Source organism: Mauremys reevesii, linkage group 3, assembly GCF_016161935.1.
Source record: "Mauremys reevesii isolate NIE-2019 linkage group 3, ASM1616193v1, whole genome shotgun sequence".
In the NCBI taxonomy this organism is placed as follows: Eukaryota; Metazoa; Chordata; order Testudines; family Geoemydidae; genus Mauremys; species Mauremys reevesii.
The window spans coordinates 152805762-152826674 of record NC_052625.1 but is presented as its reverse complement, the minus strand read 5'-3'; the positions used below and the strand labels follow the sequence as shown (position 1 = coordinate 152826674).

Below are 20913 nucleotides of genomic sequence, written 5' to 3'. Positions count from 1 at the left end.
TAACTCTCCAATTGAGCAGAATGCAATATTGTGAAAGGATAAGGGATAACATTTTCAAAAGTAACTAATTGACATTTTCAAACAGGATTTAGGCACTTTGGAGCCTAAGGACCAGATTTTCAAAAGTATTTCATTTCCTAAAGATTCAGATAGGTGCCTAGTGGAATTTTCAAAAATGCCTAAGTAGGTTAGGTATCTAACAATGGGAGCTAGGTGCCTAACCTGCTTAGGTGCTTTTATAAATCCCAGTAAGCACCTGTCTGAATCTGTAGGTGTCTAAACACCTTTGAAAATCTGGCCCATAGGCACTTTTCAAAGTTTTAGCTCATATCTTTTCATGAACTTTGTGGTTGCTAGTTTATAAAACACCTTTCAGCCCACAGGATCCCAAAGCACTGTACTAGCTACTATACTGTATGCGCAAGGATCAATTCACCCACCATCAAAATGCAGCCACCCAGAATGGCAACTGTTTAACATGCTATACAACAAAGAGTGTCAGACATAAAGAGAAGACTCTCATCTCCAATTTAAACTACAGTTGAAACGTATGTATGCAGAATGTAATTTCCAATTTTTAAATTTGTCCAGATCATTAGGGCAAACACTTCTGTAGTACTCTTACTAACATGGGGTATTTCATGACTGCGAATGGTGAGGACTTTTTTTAAAAAAAAATCCTCATCTGAAAGGTAAAACAATCAATAATCTTCAATTCTGGATTAAAAAGGTGTGTAATTTATATTTTCCTCAACCTCCAGAGGATGAATCAAGCACATCAACTTCATTGAAATTACTCTGGATTCACTGAATGTGAGAGAAAATTTGTACCAGTATAAATAGAAAGTTGGTTACTCACCCTTAAGACTGAGCAGATTTTTGAGAAGTGTCATATATACTTTTTCCCCAAAGAAAAAATTCCCTTCTCGTGAGAAATAAAAGTGAACACAATACTTAAAATAATATGGAAATATTAATTTAAAATGTTCATATTTAGGTAACAGTGGTGGGAAAAAATGGTAAAATCAACAAATTAGTCTATCTGTAATAATATAGTATGTAATCTTAAATGCTTTACCTTACCAGTGGATTCAGACTACATATCTTAAAGTCAGTGACTCTGAGGCTAGACATGAAATGTACAGATGAGAGTGACAACATATTTATATAATAAAAACCAGCCTGAGAGCACTGAAAATCAACATTGAACTCAAAGAAATGTTATCTGCTCAGCATGATATATTGAAATGAGATTGAAATATAATGATGTGAGAATTTTAAATTTAAAAAAGAAGAAAATACATTTATGAATTGATCACTAATGTTTGAGTAGTAAATGCATCCTAGAAAACCTTCTTCCATAGGAATGGAAAAGTTCTCGGTCTGAGCTATGTTAATAATATTGGGTCAAACCTTTTCCACTATCTGTTCCAGGAGGTTTTGTCCTTGCAATTAGTCGGACTCCTTGTTTGTATAAGCAGCAGTTCGGCACCCATACTGAAAATAGATTTTTGTCACGATATAGCTCTACCATGGGAACCATTGGCTGGTGATTTATTTAAAATCACTCGGGAAAGGAAGGGCAAAAATAAGTCAGGTGTCTGTTTATGTATCAAAACTCCTTCAAAAAGTGGCTTAGTTTATCTTACAATGTTTATGTAATGAAAATCCGTATAATCATTACCCCTTCCAAAAAAAAGTAGGCATTTTGGTGTCTAAGGGTGAGATTTTCAAAGGTTGTAACAAAGCCTAAAGGTGCGGATAGGCACCTAGTGGGACTCCACATATAGGTCTAGCTATGCAGAATCACTTGCAGGACCAGAGTCTTAGTGCTGAGTTCTGTTCTAGAATCCTAGTCCGAACCACCTTGCCTTGGTCCTGGAGACCATTTTCTTCACTTCCCATTATCTTCTGCTAATCTATCTCCTCCATTTTTCCATGCTGCTTCCTCCCCACCCTCCCCCCCACCCCGAAACGTTTGCCACTCATGACAACACAAAAAATAACAAATGGGTTAGAACAGACAAATAAAAGAAAAACTGACAAACTATTTGCTAGTTTCACCATTTATATCCATGTGAAACTGCAATGTTGCATTCATGCATCTCTGTGCTGTGAGAGGGCATAAATCAGCAGCATTACCAAATCTATTTATGTGGTCAAAGATGGTGTCACCGAGCACATACTGCTGGATTATCCTGGATGCAGAGAAAACTCAGAACAGTTAAATGCAAAGATACAAAAACCCAACCACTCCGCTGAGGGAAGGGTACCAAAGTATCTTTTTATATGCTGTACAATGTATCCTGCAGTTGATTGCTCTATTTTTCTCTTTGGGGTTTCCTGTGAGATTTCAATGCAGGGTTTTAAAAATCAGGTTATCTTCCTATATTAATCCTTTTCCTCTTGAGCTCCTTCTCATCCTCGCTGGTGAATTGCTCCACCACACAGCTATAGAAATAGACAGGAGGTATAATGTCTATAGAAAAGATGGTGGGCTAGATGGGGCTGCTCAGATTTACAACAGTTTTAAGATCTAGCTCAATATATTTATTAGCATATTAAAATTAATAATCAGAGTAATATTAACCCCAGCTTCAATAATAGCAGTATCATACGTACCTGCACTGCAAAATCATGCACACTAGCCACTCCACCATTTCTGGAAGAAAGAAACCATTTTTGGTAGGTGCAGTGTAGTAGCTCAGAAGACTGAGAGCAGATCATCTGAGAATTCAGATTAAATCCTCACAGGTTCTCCCATCACTGTAGTTAATTGACCTCCTCGCTAGGCAGTAGCAAGGGCGACTGAAGAATTTCAGTGTAGACAAGCCCCTGGAATGTGAACTAGACAGAGGTCCTGCTGTGGGAGATCAGTTGTGTTAAAAGCTATTTATCTGAAGGAGAATTTATCATGATTTCTATTACTCAGGCCATGACTACACTACAAAGTTAAGTTGACTTCATGTAAGTCGACATCAAGCCTCCAATTTAAGCAAGTTGATCTTGCGTGACCACACTACGCTCATTGTGTCAGTGGAGTGCATCCTTACTAGCAGGGCTTGAATTGACGCATGGAGCACTGCACTGTGGGTAGCTATCCCACAGTGCACGTAGCTGAGTGAAATTTTGGGTTGGGCTTGCAATGCCTTATGGGACCAAAACATTGGTGTGGGTGGTTCTGGGACCATGACGCATTTACCTCCCTCTCTCCCTTCCTCCTTTCCTCTCTCCCAGAAATCAATGGCAAACAAACCAAGCCTTTTTCACACCTCTTTTTGTAAGCCTGGGTTATCCACACAGACGCCCAGCGCAAAAAGCATGGACCCTGCTCAGTGGTACACTGTTGTTGTGAGCATTGCAAACACCTCATGCCTGCAGTATCCTGCAGTATTTACACAGCTGATACAGAAGCTGCAATGTGATGCCACGCAAACAGCCCTGCTGGAAGACATAGAGCGGAGCAATTCACAGTTGCTGGTGACAGCTATGGGATGACGAGCAGTGGCTGCAGAACTTTTGAAAGCATAAGGCCACTTTCCAGGAGCTTTCCCCAGCCCTGAAGCACAGCAATACTAAAATGAGAGCTGCTCTGACAGTGGAGAAGCAAATGGTGATAGTGCTGTGGAAGCTTGCAACTCCAGATTGCTACTGGTCAGTGGGGCATCAATTTGGAGTGGGTAAATATACCGTGAGATCTGTTGTGATCCAAGTTTGCAGGGCCATCAACAGACTTCTGCTAAGAAAGGTAGTGACTGGGCAATGTGCAGGACATAGTGGGTGGCTTTGCCCCAGTAGGGTTCCCTAACTGGGAAGGACAATAGACGGAACACATATCCCTATCTTGGCACCAGAACACCTTGCCAAAGAGTACATAAACCAAAAGGGACACTTCTCAAAGGTGTAAGCGCTGGTGGATCACAGGGGCCATTTCACCGACATCAATGTGGGATGGTCAGGAAAGATGCATGACATGTGTATCTTTAGGAACACAGGTCTGTTCAGAAATCTGAAAACAGCAGCTTTCTTTCCAGACTGCAAAATAACCATTGGTGATGCTGAAATGTCATTTGTAATCCTGGGAGACCCAGCCTACCCCTTGCTCCCATGGCTCATGAAGCTGTCCACAGGCAGCCTGGACAGCAGTAAGGACTGGTTCAACCATAGGCTGAGAAGTGCAGAATGGTGGTGGAATGTGCCTTTGGATGTTTAAAGGTTGCTGGGATTGTTTGCTACTAGGTTAGACCTCAGTGAAAGCAATATCCCCACAGCTGCCTGCTGTGTCCTCTATAATATCTATGAAACAAAAGGAGAAAAGTTTCTGCCAGGCTGGGGGGTTGTGGCAGATTGCCCAGCAGCCAGTTTTGAGCAACTAGACACCGGGGAAATAAGAAGAGCACATCAAGGGGCTCTGCATCTCTGTGAGGCTTTGAAAACCAGTTTCAGCAATGATCCAGAGTAATGTGAAACTTATCTGTGTTGTTCCTTACCAAACTGTCCCCTTCATTGCATTTTCTCCCCTGTAGACTCCATCCCCACCAACCACTGTGTGTTGAATGAATAAACTCAGTCCATTAAGTTTTATTATGCACATAAACACACAGAGACAGCAAAGAAAAGTAAGATAACCTGGGGCAAAAAGGCTGACAACACGGGGGGGTGGGGTGGAACAAGGAAAGCTTGCTTACAGATGCACTGCAATAACAATCAAAGGTGTGGGAATGGGCTCCTTCTGGTCCTGTATCCTGTAGCAGGGGTGTTGAGTGCAAGGGATGCCAAACTTCCTCTCCTTCCCCCCCCCCCCCCCGTGCTGCCTCATAGAACGTTTCGGGGAGGAGGACTGAGAACTAGGCAATGATGACAGCAGGTTCAGCATAGGCTGCAGAGGGACTCTAGCATCCAGATGCCTTTCTTGAACCTCAACCAGATGCCTCAACGTGTCGGATTGCTCCTTCATAACCTGCAGCATTTCTTCTTGCATGCCACGCTCTTGTTCCCTGCATGCTTTCCTGTCCTCCCTGCCCATGTTCTGGTTCTCAGACAATGTAATCATCGATGCTCTGAGCTCCAACTTGTCACTCTAGGAAGCACACTATTAACTCATTGAACATGTCCTCCCGAGTCTTCTTTTTCTGCCTTCTAATCTAGGAAAGTCTCTGTTCTGGTGTGGAAGATGCACCAACGGACAAGGTTTCAGCACAAGGGTAGCATTGGCAGTGCATACATTGTTTCTGGTGCAAGGTTAATTTTTTTTATAAAAAAAGACACCCCTCAATACACTTCACTGCAAGCCACAATGTAATCACAACTGCTAGCTATTGTAAGAGTCAATTTGCTGCTCCAGCCATGGTGAGTAAGGCCCCGAGGCATGGGTAAGAGATCTTGTGCAGCTGCTTTTGTGAAGACATCCTTGGGATCATAGGTTGAAACTTGAAAAAAGGCCCCTTTCCCTTAGCAACCTGGATGGTGCTTGAGGACAGGTACCAGTGTAAAGTCACCCCTTACAAAAGCAGCATCAGGTTGGGGGGGGGGGGGGAAAGGAAGACAATCAGGAAGCCACCACCCCCCCACACACCTTTTTTTTTCAATGCTGCTTGCAATACATGGTGATCCCCTCCAACCACAACCACAGCACATTTGGGAAAGCGTGGTTGTGTGACCAAGATTTCACCAAATAGGGGGCAGATTACTTGTTGAATTGTTTGCAGTTTAAGGGCTAGCATTGAAAACTTCCCCTGTTTCCCCTAGGTGACACTATGCAATATCACTTTCCTTAGGGTAACAGAGGAAGCAAGGGAGCAGATGCTGCAAGTGTCTGGGTACGGACCTGGTCCTTATGCTGCAATGCTGTGTGCTAGTGATGCCAACAGAGTTAATACTGGAATGGTGTGAGAATGTGTCCTACCGTGGTGGACGAAATAAGGCAGCCCTTCCCAGAAACCTGCAAAGGATTGCAGAGTACCTCCATGAAAGCTTCCTAGAGATCTCCATGGAGGATTCCAGGGCCATCCCCATGCACATAAACAGTCTTTCTCAGCGAGCACCCTCTGCATAGCTGGAGTGGCCATTGATACCTACTACACCTAATTTTTTGTACAGATTAAACATAAAAAATAATAGCTTGTAACCCCTACAGTTTGACTGGAAATGTGTACTCACCAGAGGTGCCTTCCCCAGCATCACGCTCCTCCACCAACTAGTCCTGTGAAAGGATGGGCTCCAGGGTTAAAAACAGTTCTTGGCTGGTGGGGAGAATGGATCCTCCACTTGCCTGCCTCAGATTCTCCTCCTCCTCTTCCTTTTCCTCATAAACAATGTCCTCCTGGTTGTTGCCCAAGGTCGCCCGGGCCTCCTGGGAGGCATCCACGAAGTGTTTTGGAATACTGGTGTGGTCACTGCTGAGAATCACATGCAGCTCCTCATAAAAGCGGCATGTCTGTAGGACAGAAACAGAATGACTGTTCACCTCCCTTGTCTTCTGGTACGTTTGCCAAAGCTCTTTTATTTTCACACAGCACTGTCCCTGTGTAGCCCTTCTCCCCCATGCCCTGCGCAATCTTGGCATAAATGTCAGCATGTCTTCTGTTGGATTGGTGCTCTGCTAGCACAGACTCTTCTCCCCACACAGCAATAAGATCCACCACTTCCTGGGTACTCCATGCTGGAGCACATTTGCGGCCTTGAGTCTCCATGATCAGCTGTACTAGCAAGCTTTCCATGCTGATCAAACAGAAAATGAAAATTCCCGGGGCTTTAACAGGGGAGCGGCTGTTTCCTGTGTACTTGGCTGATGTGCAGTGGAGTTGAAAGTGCTCTCCAGAGCAGACACAGCAGAGCACTGTGGGACACCTCCTGGAGGAGGCCAGTTCATTCAAATTACACAATGCAGTGTCTACACTATCCCCATGTGGACCCTTGGATGCCGAATCAAGTGCTACACCTCTTGCAGAGGTGGAGTACAGAAGTCGACTTTACAGGCCACTTAGGTCGGTGGAAGGGATTCAGTAGTGTAGACATCCATTATTAGATTGACTTAACGCAACTTATGTTGACCTAAGTTTGTTTTGTAGATCAGGCCTCAGATAATGCTGTCTTTTCTTACAAACCAAAAAATCACTACATTATCAAGATAGGTGAAAACTTTTCAGGTTGCATTCAAAGGAGGGAAAGGATGCAATAGTTTCTCTAGAAACAAGAGAAATTATCTAAAGTTTTTAACCAGGTCAAAGGTTCATAGCTGTATCTCAAATATGCATTATTCAAAACAGATTTGAGTTTTCAGTACTCACTGCTTCAAGCAATTTAGGCAAGTGTACATTTCTACTTAATCTGCACAGTCATATTCTCAATCGTGGTAGAGAATTGGCTAACAAGAACCTTATGTTATGATCCAAACCCTAATTTAAAGTTTTTCCCATATGGGCAGATTAATTCTATTCCTTCCTAGTTGTTTGATATTATTGTCAAATATCATTTATGTCAAAATCATGAGATGATAAAGTTAGAGGAGTCCCCAGTAGTAATGATTCATCATCTCAGTGTCATTACTTGAATGTATGGTCTGTGAGATGTCCTTACATTGGAGCAGCTTTTCTTCTCCAGCTGTATTCTGTAATTATACTTAGTCCATACATCCCTTGAATGGAGAACCCTGCACAGAAGGGTTTTTTATGCTACCTGGAAATGTTGAATTACACTTAATATTATAGACCATTTATAAAGGATTATTAAATGATTAATACATATTTTAATATTTGTTTAAAAATGTTATACATAATTATAGAGTCCAGTAGGAGCTGATGTGCTTATGGCTCATACACTATGCTCCTCATATCTGTAACATTCTAATAACCTCTATCAATCACTTATAAACTATATATGTTTCCTTAGTATAAGGTTCGTCTTTGCAAATTCATTTAATGCCATCACAGGATATGAGCCAGTAAAATTTTGCTTCTGTCAGTAGTACTAAATCAACAGGACTCCTTGTATCAGTTAAGTAGTCAAAGGAACATGCATTTCGATGATGAGATTACTTTCTTCTGGTAATTCACTTACGTTTCTTTGTTGCTAAAAATAGGGACAGAAGCACCGAAAGGGCAGCAAATTTAGGCATCCATCCTGTAATGAAATCTGTTCAGGCTGACACCTGCATTCATATGAGTCTCTTGCTGGGGCCTTAATTATCAGTGGCACAAAATAGCCCAATATATTTCATCATGCATTTGGAGCTGTGTGAATAACTGATTTTTTGGTTTACTGGTGATTCTGGAAAAAAATTAAAAAATAATTTTGGGTCAACCTGAAAGTAAAATTTTTGGTGAATTGAAAAGATGAAGGGAAAAAATAGTTTCAGGTTAAATGAAACAGTTCATTCAGTCCTGAAACAAAATGTTTTGCTTAGAGCATATTTTAAACTTTGTAGAAATAAAATTAATTGAAATTTTGAAACAAAACATTACTTAAAATTAAAATGTTTCATTTTTAGAATATCAGAACAAAATGTTTTGATTTTTCCAGAATTTTTTTCCCAACACAAAAAACAATTTGGCAAAACCAACCAATGAAACATTTTGGTATTACCAATTCTGCATTTTCCGCCAAAAAAATTTGGTTGACTGTTTTTGCCCAGGTCTGCACACATTACATTTCATAATCTGTGGCTTATGGTAGAACTGTTTATGTTCAGATGATTTTTTGACCTAATGAACATCACAGCGGCAGGCTCTGATGTGTAAGTCTTGATTACAAACTTTATTCTCAAATAGGTTTCGCACAGTGGAACTCAGGCAGTGAATCTGGCTCCTGGTCTCCATCTGGTTGGAACTGTGAAAAAAAAATTTTAAATTGTGATTGGTATCAAAAGGTGATATGTTAAAAGATTTACTTGCCAGAGTTTATAGTTTATTTTCCTATTACTTTGTTTTTTAAATGATGGATTTTAAAATGACAGTAATATGATTCCAGATATGGCTCTATAATTACCAAAAAAATCATGTCCTCACCTCATATTATGCAGTAGGGGGACCCTTTTCCCCTGTAAGGCTGGCTTTTCCCACAGGCTGGAAGGAAAGGGGTGGTTAGCCCTTAAGGAACCTCCCCCTCCCCCCTGACAGGAAGCAGTCAGCCTGACCAGATTTATTGGGAGGGATGGGGGACTGGAAGAAAGGGGTGGTATAAATCTGGACCAGGCTAGCGACTCCCACCCATGGAAGTAGTTAAAATTCCAGGTTTCATCAAGATCCCCTGCAGACATAGCGCTCCTTTGCAGGAGGCTGGAGAGGAATTTTTCCCTCATGGTCAGATTGGCTGAGGCAAGGTTGGTCTTGTTTGCCTTTCTTCAGATTGGGCACCCAAAATTAGTGGAATCTTTTGACCTTAATCTCTGTGCCTCAGGTTCTCATTTATAAAATGGGGATAATACCCACTCATCTCACAGGGGTGCTTTGAAGATAAATTGATTAATGTTTATGAAGCACTCAGATACTCTAGTGATGAGCACCATAGAAAAGCCCGTGAGGATACTAATAATTCTGTCTTCAGAGCAAGGTTTGAGTACTGTGCAGTAAAGATGGCCTGGGGTCACACACTGAACAATGGGAAGAAACCAAAATATTGAACAGCTGATCATTAAGTGAGCACCATCTTTCCTGTGCCCTGATAAAGCAGGGGTCATGTGGAAAAAATAGTATGTGATCATGTACCATAATGCACACACAAAAAAGGATTGAAGTAGGATTGCACAGGCAACCTTAATTCCAGCATTTCCTAACTTTTGAGTGCTTAACTTTGCAATACGATTTTTGTGTGTGTACAATTTCACATATAATTCTAAAAGTATTATACAAGCAGTCAAAAAAATTTTTTAACTGTAAGCTGCTGTAGAAGATCGTATAGGTTGGTGTTTTACATATTGTAGAATTAATTTTGTATTATTTTAAATTTTATTATATATATTGTCATTGTTTTTTAATTTTAACAAAACTAGACCTTTCCTCAGAAGATGACAATGTGCTGTAACAATCACATGGCCAGCAGTTGTAATTAAGGAAAGTCAACTCTGTGGCATAGCTTGTTATTTGTCTAGTGTGTTAATTAGAATAGAATTGCACAGTGAGTGGGAGTAGTTGGCTTTCCTTAGAGTCTAACAGCTTTGTATATCACCAATCCTAATAAGCTGTGCAAATACTGTATGTTCCTTGTTCATTTGTAGTTAGCAAGTTACATGAGTATAATTCAGCAACATGTACACTTTATAATAGCACAACATGTATTTTTTCTTCTACAGATTTGAAGGGAACAAGCAGTCTTATGCCTAGACAGGTTGAGGAAGACTGTTTTTGTAACAACCTTAAAATATATATTCTCTATGTGTCCAGGAGACTATGAGAACCGCTGTCAGATACAGGGGCTGATTGTTACAAGCATTATGGACACCAGGGAAATGGATTTTAAGACATAATAGATGCAGTTAAGTTGTCATAAAGGAAGAAAAATTGGGAGCTATTAGAGTACACTACTGGGATAGTTAGTTGGAAGGCCAAATGCAGCTTTACAGTCTGTAGCTTAATAAAAACAGAGCTTCTGTTAAATAGGTATCACCAAACTATAAATAGGACTATATCAGTGTGATTGTTAAAAGTATTTAGCTTTGTTATGTCATTTAGCATAGTTACAGTTACACTGATGATTTATTTATTTGGTTTAGAAAATCATTTCTTTTAAATAGCTTTGGGTCTAGCTAATCACTCATCTCTAGATCACCGAAATAGAAATATCAATATCTTTTTAATGTATAATTCATCAGAGGCTGCTAGTGCCTATACTTTTTTTTAGGAATGCAGACATTCCAAGTCATGTTTTTATACCTTGTTTAGTAGCAGCTTCACTATTTTAATGACCAGCTGCTACCACGCCTTGCAAAACAAGGAAAAAGAGAACTCAGCTGAAGATAGTTAAAATAACAAAAAAGGCACAATTCCTCAATGAGGCAGTAATGCAATTAGAGTACTGTAATTTTACTCTTTCTAACACCTGGAAAGAAATTGTTTCGGCTCCGACCTAGAAGTCGAGAAGAGGAGCGAGCAGCCAGTGGAAGTGAAAGTGATGCTGTGATTCTTCAGAGTTCTGTGAAGATTTTAGTGCTACCCAATCTTAATCAAGAACCAAATGAACAAGATTTATTGTGTGGTCTAGGAAACAAATTTATTCAACTTGGGTTCCACACAAGTAAGTAGCTATAAACTGTTGGGAAAGGGATGGCTGTTTTGTTCCTCATCCTTGGCGAAATTGATGCACTTTTAATTCATGCAGTGGTACCCAGGTGTTGGGGAGATGAGTAATTTTTGAATACATAATAAATTGTAACAATAAATAACTTATTTCAACCTATGAATACAAATTCTGTAAGACAAGAAATACCTTAAAGAGCAACACATCTACAAATAACAACAATGACTTGCCAGAACTGACTCAGCATTCTCCACCAAGTACAGCATGGCCAGATGGACTGTTTGCTACAGACTGGCCTCCCACCAAAATATTTCAATGTTAAGTCAGATGCTGTGGCAATATCTAGCAGGTGGACAGTATTCTGAGCAACAGAAGGTCAAATACATTACAGGGATTCAATCATACCCGCAGTTTTGGAAACACAAGCAAGAATATCATCTGAATAGACCAGGGGTGGGCAAACTACAGCCCGCGGGCCGGATCCAGCTCTTCAGGGCTTTGGATCCAGCCTGCGGGATTGCCCCCCATAATGCCATGGACCCCGTACCACTCTCAGAAGTGGCCGGCACCACTTCCCTGCGGCCCCCGGGTGGGGGGGGGGCAGAGGGCCCTGTGCATTGCCCTTGCCTCCAGGCACCGCCCCCCACAGCTCCCATTGGCTAGGAATGGGGAACCCCGAGGCCAATGGGAGCTTTGGGGGTGGTACCTGGAGGCGTGGCAAGGGCAGAGCATGCGGAGCCCTCCGCCCCCCGTCCCCCAGGGGCCGCAGCGCTTCCTGGAGCAGTGCAGGGCCGGGGACAGGGCAGGCATGCAGGGAGCCTGCCCTGGCCCCGGTGCGTGCCGCACCATCCCAGAGCTGCTTGAGGTAAGCGGCGCCGGGCCAGAGCCCAAACCCCTCCTGCACCCTGCACCCCAACTCCCTGCCCTAAGCCTCCTGCCTGCACCTTGCACCCCTCCTGCACCCCAACCCCCTGCCCTGAGCCCCCTTCTGCACTTCGCACCTCTCCTGCACCCCAACCCCCTGCCCCGAGCCCCCTCAAACACCCCTCCTCTGCCCCAATCCCTTGCCCTGAGCCCCTTCCTGCCCACCACACCCCCTCCCACACCCCGCACTCCCTCCTGCACCCCAACCCCCTGCCCCAGCTCTGCATACAATTTCCTGACCCAGATGTTGCCCTTAGCCCAAAAGGTTTGTCCACCCCTGGAACAGACTGTATGCTGCAGCAAATAAACCCCCCTAACAGAGGTCCTGATCCAAAGCCCATTGAAGTCTATAGGAAGACTCCCATTGACTTGAGCCGGCAGTGGATCAGCCCCTAAATACACAAATATGAAAACTCAAAAGCAAAAGCCATCAGTTGCTAGGCAACAATGTACCTAAGACATATTCTCAAGAAGGAATTTCCACTCCAATGACTTACTCTGCCTTGATGAAGATGAAGCCCAGGTCTAAATAATCTTGTAGGAAACGACAATGTTAATTCCAGACCCAGTTCCTTAAGACTTTGTTTCTCCTCCTGTTAGCAAACATGACTAAATCATCAAGATACAGCTTGGGTTTATAATTTTTGTGACCCATATCTTCAGCAAAGTTGACAGCTTCATCATTTTATTTCGAAGAAAAGCTTAAGCGTAGGACATCAGTTTTCTTGTAGTAGAGTTGAATGACAGAAGGAAGGTTTCAGGGCAGATCTCTTTATCTCTGAATTGGTTTGCCCAAGTGGACTTGTAGCATCATTATGGTTAATTAGCTCAAAACCAAACTGAGATATATTTTCCCTCAGTGTTGTAAGTGTAACTTCCATTAACATATAACTCAAAGAAGGTTCCAGAGATGCTATTTTAGTTTGATAGTGAAGTGGAATGTGTAAGGGTAGCCAGGAATCTTGGTATTTTCATCGGATTCCAAGTTCACTTTAACTTTATATCATTTTCCAGCTGCAGTAAAAACATCAAATTATAATCTAAGAAATACTGCTGAATTAGGCACTTTATTTTGCTACTTGATTTAGAAAATGGTTTATGTTTTTATGTTTTCTCAGCTGTGAAGCTATAAAGTTATAATGGCCTTTTAACAGACCCATCTAACTAATTGACTAATAGGTTTCAGATGTCAGTTTGAAAGCCCCAGACACAAAAATACGATCATATTGCCCTATTTTTAGTCTCAGTTAATGCCATCTGCCTGTGAAATAAAGAACATACCCGGAGTGACCTGCCTGCCTTTTGTGCTGACAAACCTGGCTTTCTTTATGCCCAAAGTTAGAGTGAATCATTGGCAAGGTCTCGTTATATTTCTTTTTCTCTAATATGTTGACTTCTGATATCTAGGAGGTGAATTTGCTCTTGGCTTTTAAATAACAGTCTAAACCAAACCGGATGTGTTTTCAGTGGTGTCTCATTAAGTAATTTCTAATATTTTATTGATTGACAGCTTCATTTGTGAGATTCTATTGAACATGAGAGCATTGTGTAGGCCTGAGGCGCGGAGAAAATTCCTTAAGATTTTCATTAGAATTTTCATTATGGTAGTAAATTAAATTAGAATTAATGATGAATGAAGAGGGAATGCTATTAGGGAGTCCACCTATTTTATAGGACATTTGTACAAATCGAGATTTTTCCCCCCACTACATGCACAGGATTTTGTGGAAGAGCAGAGCAGAAGAGTAAATTAGCCACTTTAATTCAGAAGTTGAGGTGAGAAAAAGAGCTGGAAAACCAGCCCTATAGGGTGGCCACAATATCAAATTGTTCTGGGTATCCCGTCGTGGGAATCTGTTATCCCTTTGATTCACATGCATAACTCCTACTATAGTACAGTTTGAGCATTGTGTTTGTGCAAAACCATTTTCTGATTAGTCGCAGTCAGAACTGTGCCACAACTCGGAGCAAATACCCAGTTGGGACAGCATCACTGAAAAATTATGCAAACAAACAGAAATCATTACTCTTGTGTTTAAATTCAGCAGGAATGTTTAGCACACCTCTTCCCTCCCCGCCCTCCCCCCAACACGCTGACCACCTACTATCCTTAGTTGTTTGGAGCCATTGTTACACCACAAGAACACCCAGTTAAGAACTAGCAGCTTCTCATTACTGAATTGATAGCACGTATTGTATTCAAAGGTGAGCTTTTCTCTTAAAAGTTCTAATTTATCTCTTTACCACAAATCTCACTAAAGGTAGAAATACTATTTTTTTCAATCAAAAGCCTCATTTTGTTATCTTCTATAATTGTAAGGATAAAAACAATGCCACCGATAGGAGGATACTAACAAGATAACGCTCTTCTAAATGTATAAATATTAATTTAATTTATATATTACATACAGAGATCACACAAATAAACTTTACTGAAATCTTTATCATGGGCATTTTCAATTACGGCTGTTACCAGTATAGCATTGAAGTTCATTTTCAAGCTGTGGGAACTGGCTGACATCCTTCTTTAAGAAAATACTGAGTGTTACAAACAGGGCCGGCTTTAGGAACTGTGGGGCCCGATTTGAATACCCGGCAGTGGTCTGGGTCTTCACTTCGACGGCGGGGGCGTTCTTCACTCGCTTCAGGTCTTCCGCGGCACTGAAGGACCCCCCATCGCCAAAATGCCACCGAAGACCCGGAGCGAGTGAAGGACCCCCCTGCTTACAAATAAATATTACAAAATTAAAAAGGCGCCTAAGGCACGGGGCCTGATTCCGGGGAATCGGGGGAATCAGCGTAAAGCCGGCCCTGGTTACAAATGTGAAACATATACATTCTAAGTATACCACAGAGGTGGGTCAAATAACTTGTCTGTACTGGACTACAAGCAGATAAACAAAACACTGTAATGGACATCTCTGTTTTCTGATGCAGCTCAGCTGGTAATTTTAGCTAGGTATATGTGTAGCTATGTGTACAGAAATAAATTGATCAGCTTTTCAGGTAATGATGGGTGCTTCGTTTTGGGGGTGTCTAACTTGAGATTCCTTATTGGATCTGATTTTCAGCATTTGCATGTTCAGTGTTTTCTGAAAATCAGAGCCCTACAACATATCACAAGTTGAGGAACCCAAAACTGAGTGACCTCAAATCCCTAGTATTTTTAAAAATCTTGGTCTCTATATACAATCTAGTTTACTCATGTAAATTGTTGTTTCTTACTATGTATATGGATGTTTTTTTGTCAGTGGGTCTCAAAAATATAAATTAAAATAGCAAATTTAACCTAAGCAAAAGCAGACTAATAATCCCAAATTTACAGTTCAAATAGTGAAATATCTTATTCTGCTCTCCACCAATCCCTATCCTATTGAGCAGTGTCTGACCTCACATGCTTGGTTACATCATAACGTATCTCAAACAACCCCACATTTTCTTTTGATCATATTGGAACAGTCCTTTTCTGCTTAATTTCTCATATAAAGTATGATAAAGCGACTTGTCTTTAGTGTTAGATGTCCAAGCCTTCTCTATGTCCAAAGAGAAGTGTGCAGGATTTCCTCTCTATTTGTTGTTCTAGAGTGGCAAATGAGACATTTTGAGAATGGCTTTATAATATCTCTGTGCAAAGCATTGAAGTTTACTGGCTTGGAGAGCTTTTCTGATGAGCTCATCAGTGTAAGAGCTCAATTTGTTTAGTTCAAAGCCAACACAGCTCTTTTTAGTTTAATGTGAATGACCAGAGAAATAGACTGAGCAAATCAAGTGAGTCATGCTGGCAGAGGCTGAAACGATTGCAGGTATCCTAGGCTCATATAGCTGGAGTGCCAGACTTCTACGATACAACATTTTCTCTCTCCCCTTCAGCCACCCCCTGCCCACAATTTTGAATTTAGCTGTGTAAGCAGAATTTAAGATATTGCTAAAAAACAAGGCAATATAAAAGGAATAAGAAAGGCCTCCCTTCCTAGATAACATGGTAACTTGGTTTACCAATAAAATCCTTTGGGGGTCAGATAGATCTGTGTTTTTCCCAAATTTCCAATTCAATATTTTAATAACTGTGATTTAGCTAAGTAATTTTTTACCTTATAAACCCCGCCTATAAAAAAGGATTAAGCATCACAGCATTGCTAAGATTAACAGAATTAAGTACAACATCATTATAAAGGTAACATTAACTATAAGGAAATCTGCTATGTGCAGGAAAGATATTCTTAACCTTGCCTAAATTGCATCATGCCTCTGACACATCTAAATATATAGAGAGCCAAATTGTCAGATGGTGTAAATGGTGGCAATTGATACCAGCTGTAGATATGGTCCTAGTTTATTTTGTATTCTGCTTGCAGTACTTTCGTTGACTAGAACAATTAAATAAACGTGTTTCCTTTTGCAAAACTACAGCTCCATGCAGAATTAAGAAAGCCAGCCCAGTACATTAGAAATTATTTTTGCTTGACAAACTCTCAGAAGACTTCTATTTAAACATTTAAATACAGCAAACTATGGGCAGGGGCGGCTCTAGGCATTTTGCCGCCCCAAGCACGGCAGGCAGGCTGCCTTTGGTGGCTTGCCTGCGGAGGGTCCGCTGGTCCCGCGGCTTCGGTGGACCTCCCACAGGTGTGCCTGCCGAAGGTCCTCCGAAGACGCGGGACCAGCGGACCCTCCACAGGCACGTCTGCGGGAGGTCCACCAAAGCCGCGGGACCAGCAGACCCGCCGCAGGCTAGCCGCCGAAGGCAGCCTGCCTGCCGCCCTCGTGGCGACCAGCAGAGCGCCCCCAGTGGCTTGCTGCCCCAAGCATTCGCTTGGCGTTCTGGTGCCTGGAGCCGCCCCTGACTATGGGGTTGATACAGCTCCCACTGAATGTCACTGCAAGATTTCCGTTTCCTTCAGTGGGAGTGGAATCAGGCCCATACTATAAATGCAAGTGCCACAATGACAGGAAATCAAACCTCTGGTGGGATGAACTGAGGCACAAGTCTATATTAATCTTCACAGAAATTATACTTTGCACAGCAGTAAAGAGACTAAATGAACCTAACTGTTTCTGAACAAACATGTCTCCTAGTGTACTGGCTGTTGTGAAGGAAATAAGAGCTGTTAGAATTGTGCTTTGAGACATTAGTCGTGTGAATTGGTAATTCGTTAGCACTAAAGAATTTTTTTAAAAAATCCTTAGTTAGTAATTTAAAGTCTATTTTTATATTTAAAAGTCAATAAATGTCCATTACATTTTAGAGCAGTCTTATGATAAAGAGCTGTAATGATCATGATTAGCAGATGGCACTGCTCTCGTTACTGAAGCTCACTCACAAAGTAAGGATGGGGCTCTTACATATTTGTAGTTAAATTTAATCCATTTTTTACAGTGCGTATTTGGTGCATATTCAGGAAGGTCAGGAAAATTCACACTTTGTAATGTGGTTCTCTTTTTACAAAAGTACAATTGGTGCAAGCAGTTTTGGGATAGGATTGCCACATCACCTTTCACCTCTCTAGAGCCCAGTTTCACAAGGTACTGACACATATGCCTAACGTTAAACGCATGCCTATGTACCTTGCTTTAAATAAGCCAAACAAGAAATTGATCTTGCTCTTCTCAGTTAGAACTCCATGTACAAACAATTATTTTGTGTTAACATGGTGAGAGCAAGTTTGATTTAAACTAGTCTGCACCCACTAAGTAAGCTTTAAAGGAGTCTAATATTTTAAAGAATTTTCTGGTGAAGCCTACATGGCCCACAAAGGCAAAAGAGTAACATTTTTGAAAATTCCCTCATCCTGATTATCTGTTGCTTCCATCTCAGAAATTCAAAGTCCCAGAGGTTCATTGAACCCTCGGTTTAGCCGTGTACTAAAAAGCACATGCCTGATTTTAAGCACATGATTAATTGCAAAGCACATGAAATCAGTGGGATTACTCATGTGCTTAAGTACCTGGCTTATTTGTGGCTCTATGACAGTCAGTCTCCTCCAGTCAGGGAGCAGGAACAGTAAAATGTGCCTTACTTGACTTACCACATCTCACTAGATAGCACTGTCAAATGTGAAGTATTTAATACTCATGTCAAACTGTTTAAACTCAGTCCATGAAATTAAAAAAGAAAAAAATATTTACAGTAATTTATTTAGTCAGTTCTAAAATTTTCACTTTTTTTTAAAAAAAGAGCAAATTGTTCCGTAGTTAAAGTTTAGCGTCCTTGGCAGGATTAGGTCTTTGTTTTTAATTCAATACTGAACATTTTTTGTTGCCTTTTGGACTCTATTGTAAAGCTGCAGAAAAACAGAAAAGTACCCAGCTACAAAGTTTTTAATGGCCAAGAAATTCAGAAACCTCTCCTTTTTAAAGCTATGAGGTTTGGTTGAATTCAAAACAATAAAAAGCAGCAGTTCTCCCAAGCATGTGTCACTGCAGACAACATACGTTGTAGTGTTATTCGCTTGAGTACTTAAATCATGACATAAAATAGCAAACCAGAGTGGAATGTAACAATTCCCATGAGTACTATTGCAGAGAATAAAGTATGTTGCAGATTACCATCTACAATAAACCCTTTTAACTGCAATTCCAAAGTATGTAGCACACATATTAGCCATATATCTTAAGATAATGGATCTTAATATATTTACATTTTAAATACACCACATTTTTGCATCAAACTTGCTGTAAATTTAACATTGGTGTTACCATTAACATTCCAGATTTTGGAATAGAATACATCTGGCAGAGTCTGTTTTAAAAGATTATGAACTGGAAAAACGGTTGCATTTGACACTAAGGATAATTAGTAGCAGTGATTCTCACTGCAGTTAACTTTAAAACATGCGGGTGACTGGCTGTGTTTGAGCTGTATGGGGAGTAAGGTGGAAGAAAGTGTTCCCAGACTACTGTGACAATTAGCTAGAACATTATATTACCATAGGTTCTATTATAAACACCATATTTCTCTTGTTTCAGAATTTCACTCCCTCCTTTGAGCAACAGTAACATAATAGAGTTTTGTGCAAAGGCTGCAGCACCAATCTATTGATTATTTCAGTATTTAACCTATTTTAGCTAATTTATCTGGATGGACAGAAGAAAGCCATCAAGGAGCTTCCTAGTGTGTGTGTGTGTCAGCTTCTTCAGATCAGCTCCGTGTGGAGCACCTACTGTACATCTTCCTATTGTAAAACAACCCCCTTGTCACAGATGGGGCTTGCTTACCAGCTCCTCTATAGTCCCTGGCACATGGCTGGCTAACCACCTACCCAGTATTGTGCACTGAACACAGGAACGGTGCAACTGAGAATTGGGGCCTAAATTTTGTTGGGTGCAGTTAGGCTACTTTTAGTATGATAATAGACTGATTGTTTGATGTTGATTATCATAGAAATGGAGGGCAGGAAGGGACCTGCAGTGGCCATCTAGTCTAGCTGCCTGATCTGAGCCAGATTATAGTCCTGCATGACTTCAACATCCATGCTGGCATTAGCTTTCCTGGGATTGCTTCAGATCCCATGGTTATGACCATTAACCTATCCCAGGTGCTTTCAGGCTTCAAAAATACATGTAGACACTCTGGGTCTTGTCATTGGGCAGAATTGGTGACTGAGAGAGTAAAGATTAGACTCTCCTCATGGTGTGGTTACCCGCAAAAAATCCAAGGCACCTCGCCTATACCCTACTGATGGCTCAAGGTGTGACCCAATCAATTTAGGCACCTCCACCCTTTCCCTTCCGAGGGCTCAGTGTGGAAGGCACCTATCCTTACACACAGAGCTCAGGAAGAAACCTGGTCAATTTAAGTACCTGCTCTTTTCCTCGAGGCTCAGGGCTTTCTGGGTCTGCAGGACCTTTTCCCAGTGAGAGAGCCTTACACAGCTGTGCTCTAAATAACTATTTATTAGCAACACACTCAGAATACGTGTACCAAGCAAATCCCTTATGCTCACCACTCCCAATATACAGACAAATTACATCCGATGGCCAGTCAGGATCTTCTCGTCTGGGGGTTCCAGCGATGCCTTTGCACATCACAGTCATGCAGAGGGGTCAGAGTTCCAGCAGGTTGATGTTAAATTCCAATCCGGAGATGGTTCCCAAAGAGCAGTTTTTTTTGTTGCATTATATAGGTAAAACTTGCTCCCACCTTTAACTTCACTAAACCTATCACATTATTCAGTACTGCTAGGTAACAAACTTTAACCAATCATGCTCTAGCACCTATGTTTTCTCCTCCCTGCTCAACTCTTTTTACATTTTATCTCTCATGCCCAAATTGTAACTAAGGGCTTGTCTACACTACTGCGTGGGGTCGAGCTAAGATACGCAACTTCAGCTATGTGAATAGCATAGCTGAAGTCGACATACTTAGATCTATTTACCGTGGTGTTTCCACTGTGGTAAGTCAACAGCTGATGCTCTCCTGTCGACTCTGCTTGCACTTCTCGTTCTGATGGAGTACCAGAGTTAACGCGAGAATGGTCAGCGGTCGATTTATCGCATCTATACTGGGGGATACTGGCTCCAGATCCAGGGTGAGAAACAGTTCCTGGCTGTAGGGGAAAACGGTTTCTCTGCTTGCTTGCTGTGAGCTAGCTTCAACCTCCTCCCTCATCATCTGCCTCGTCCCCAAAACGCACATCCCTGTTGCATGCTACTCCATTGATGGAGTCAAAACACAGGATTGGGGTAGTGGTGGCTGCACCTACCAGAATGGCATGCAGCTCATCATAGAAGCGGCATGTGTGGGGCTCTGACCCAGAG

General features: G+C 41.5%; 1 protein-coding gene across 2 annotated transcripts in view; it reads left to right on the top strand.

Moving 5' to 3' along the window:
* KCNQ5 (potassium voltage-gated channel subfamily Q member 5) overlaps window positions 1-20913 on the top strand; it is a 480883-nt gene that overhangs the window by 196908 nt on the left and 263062 nt on the right. The window lies entirely within an intron of this gene.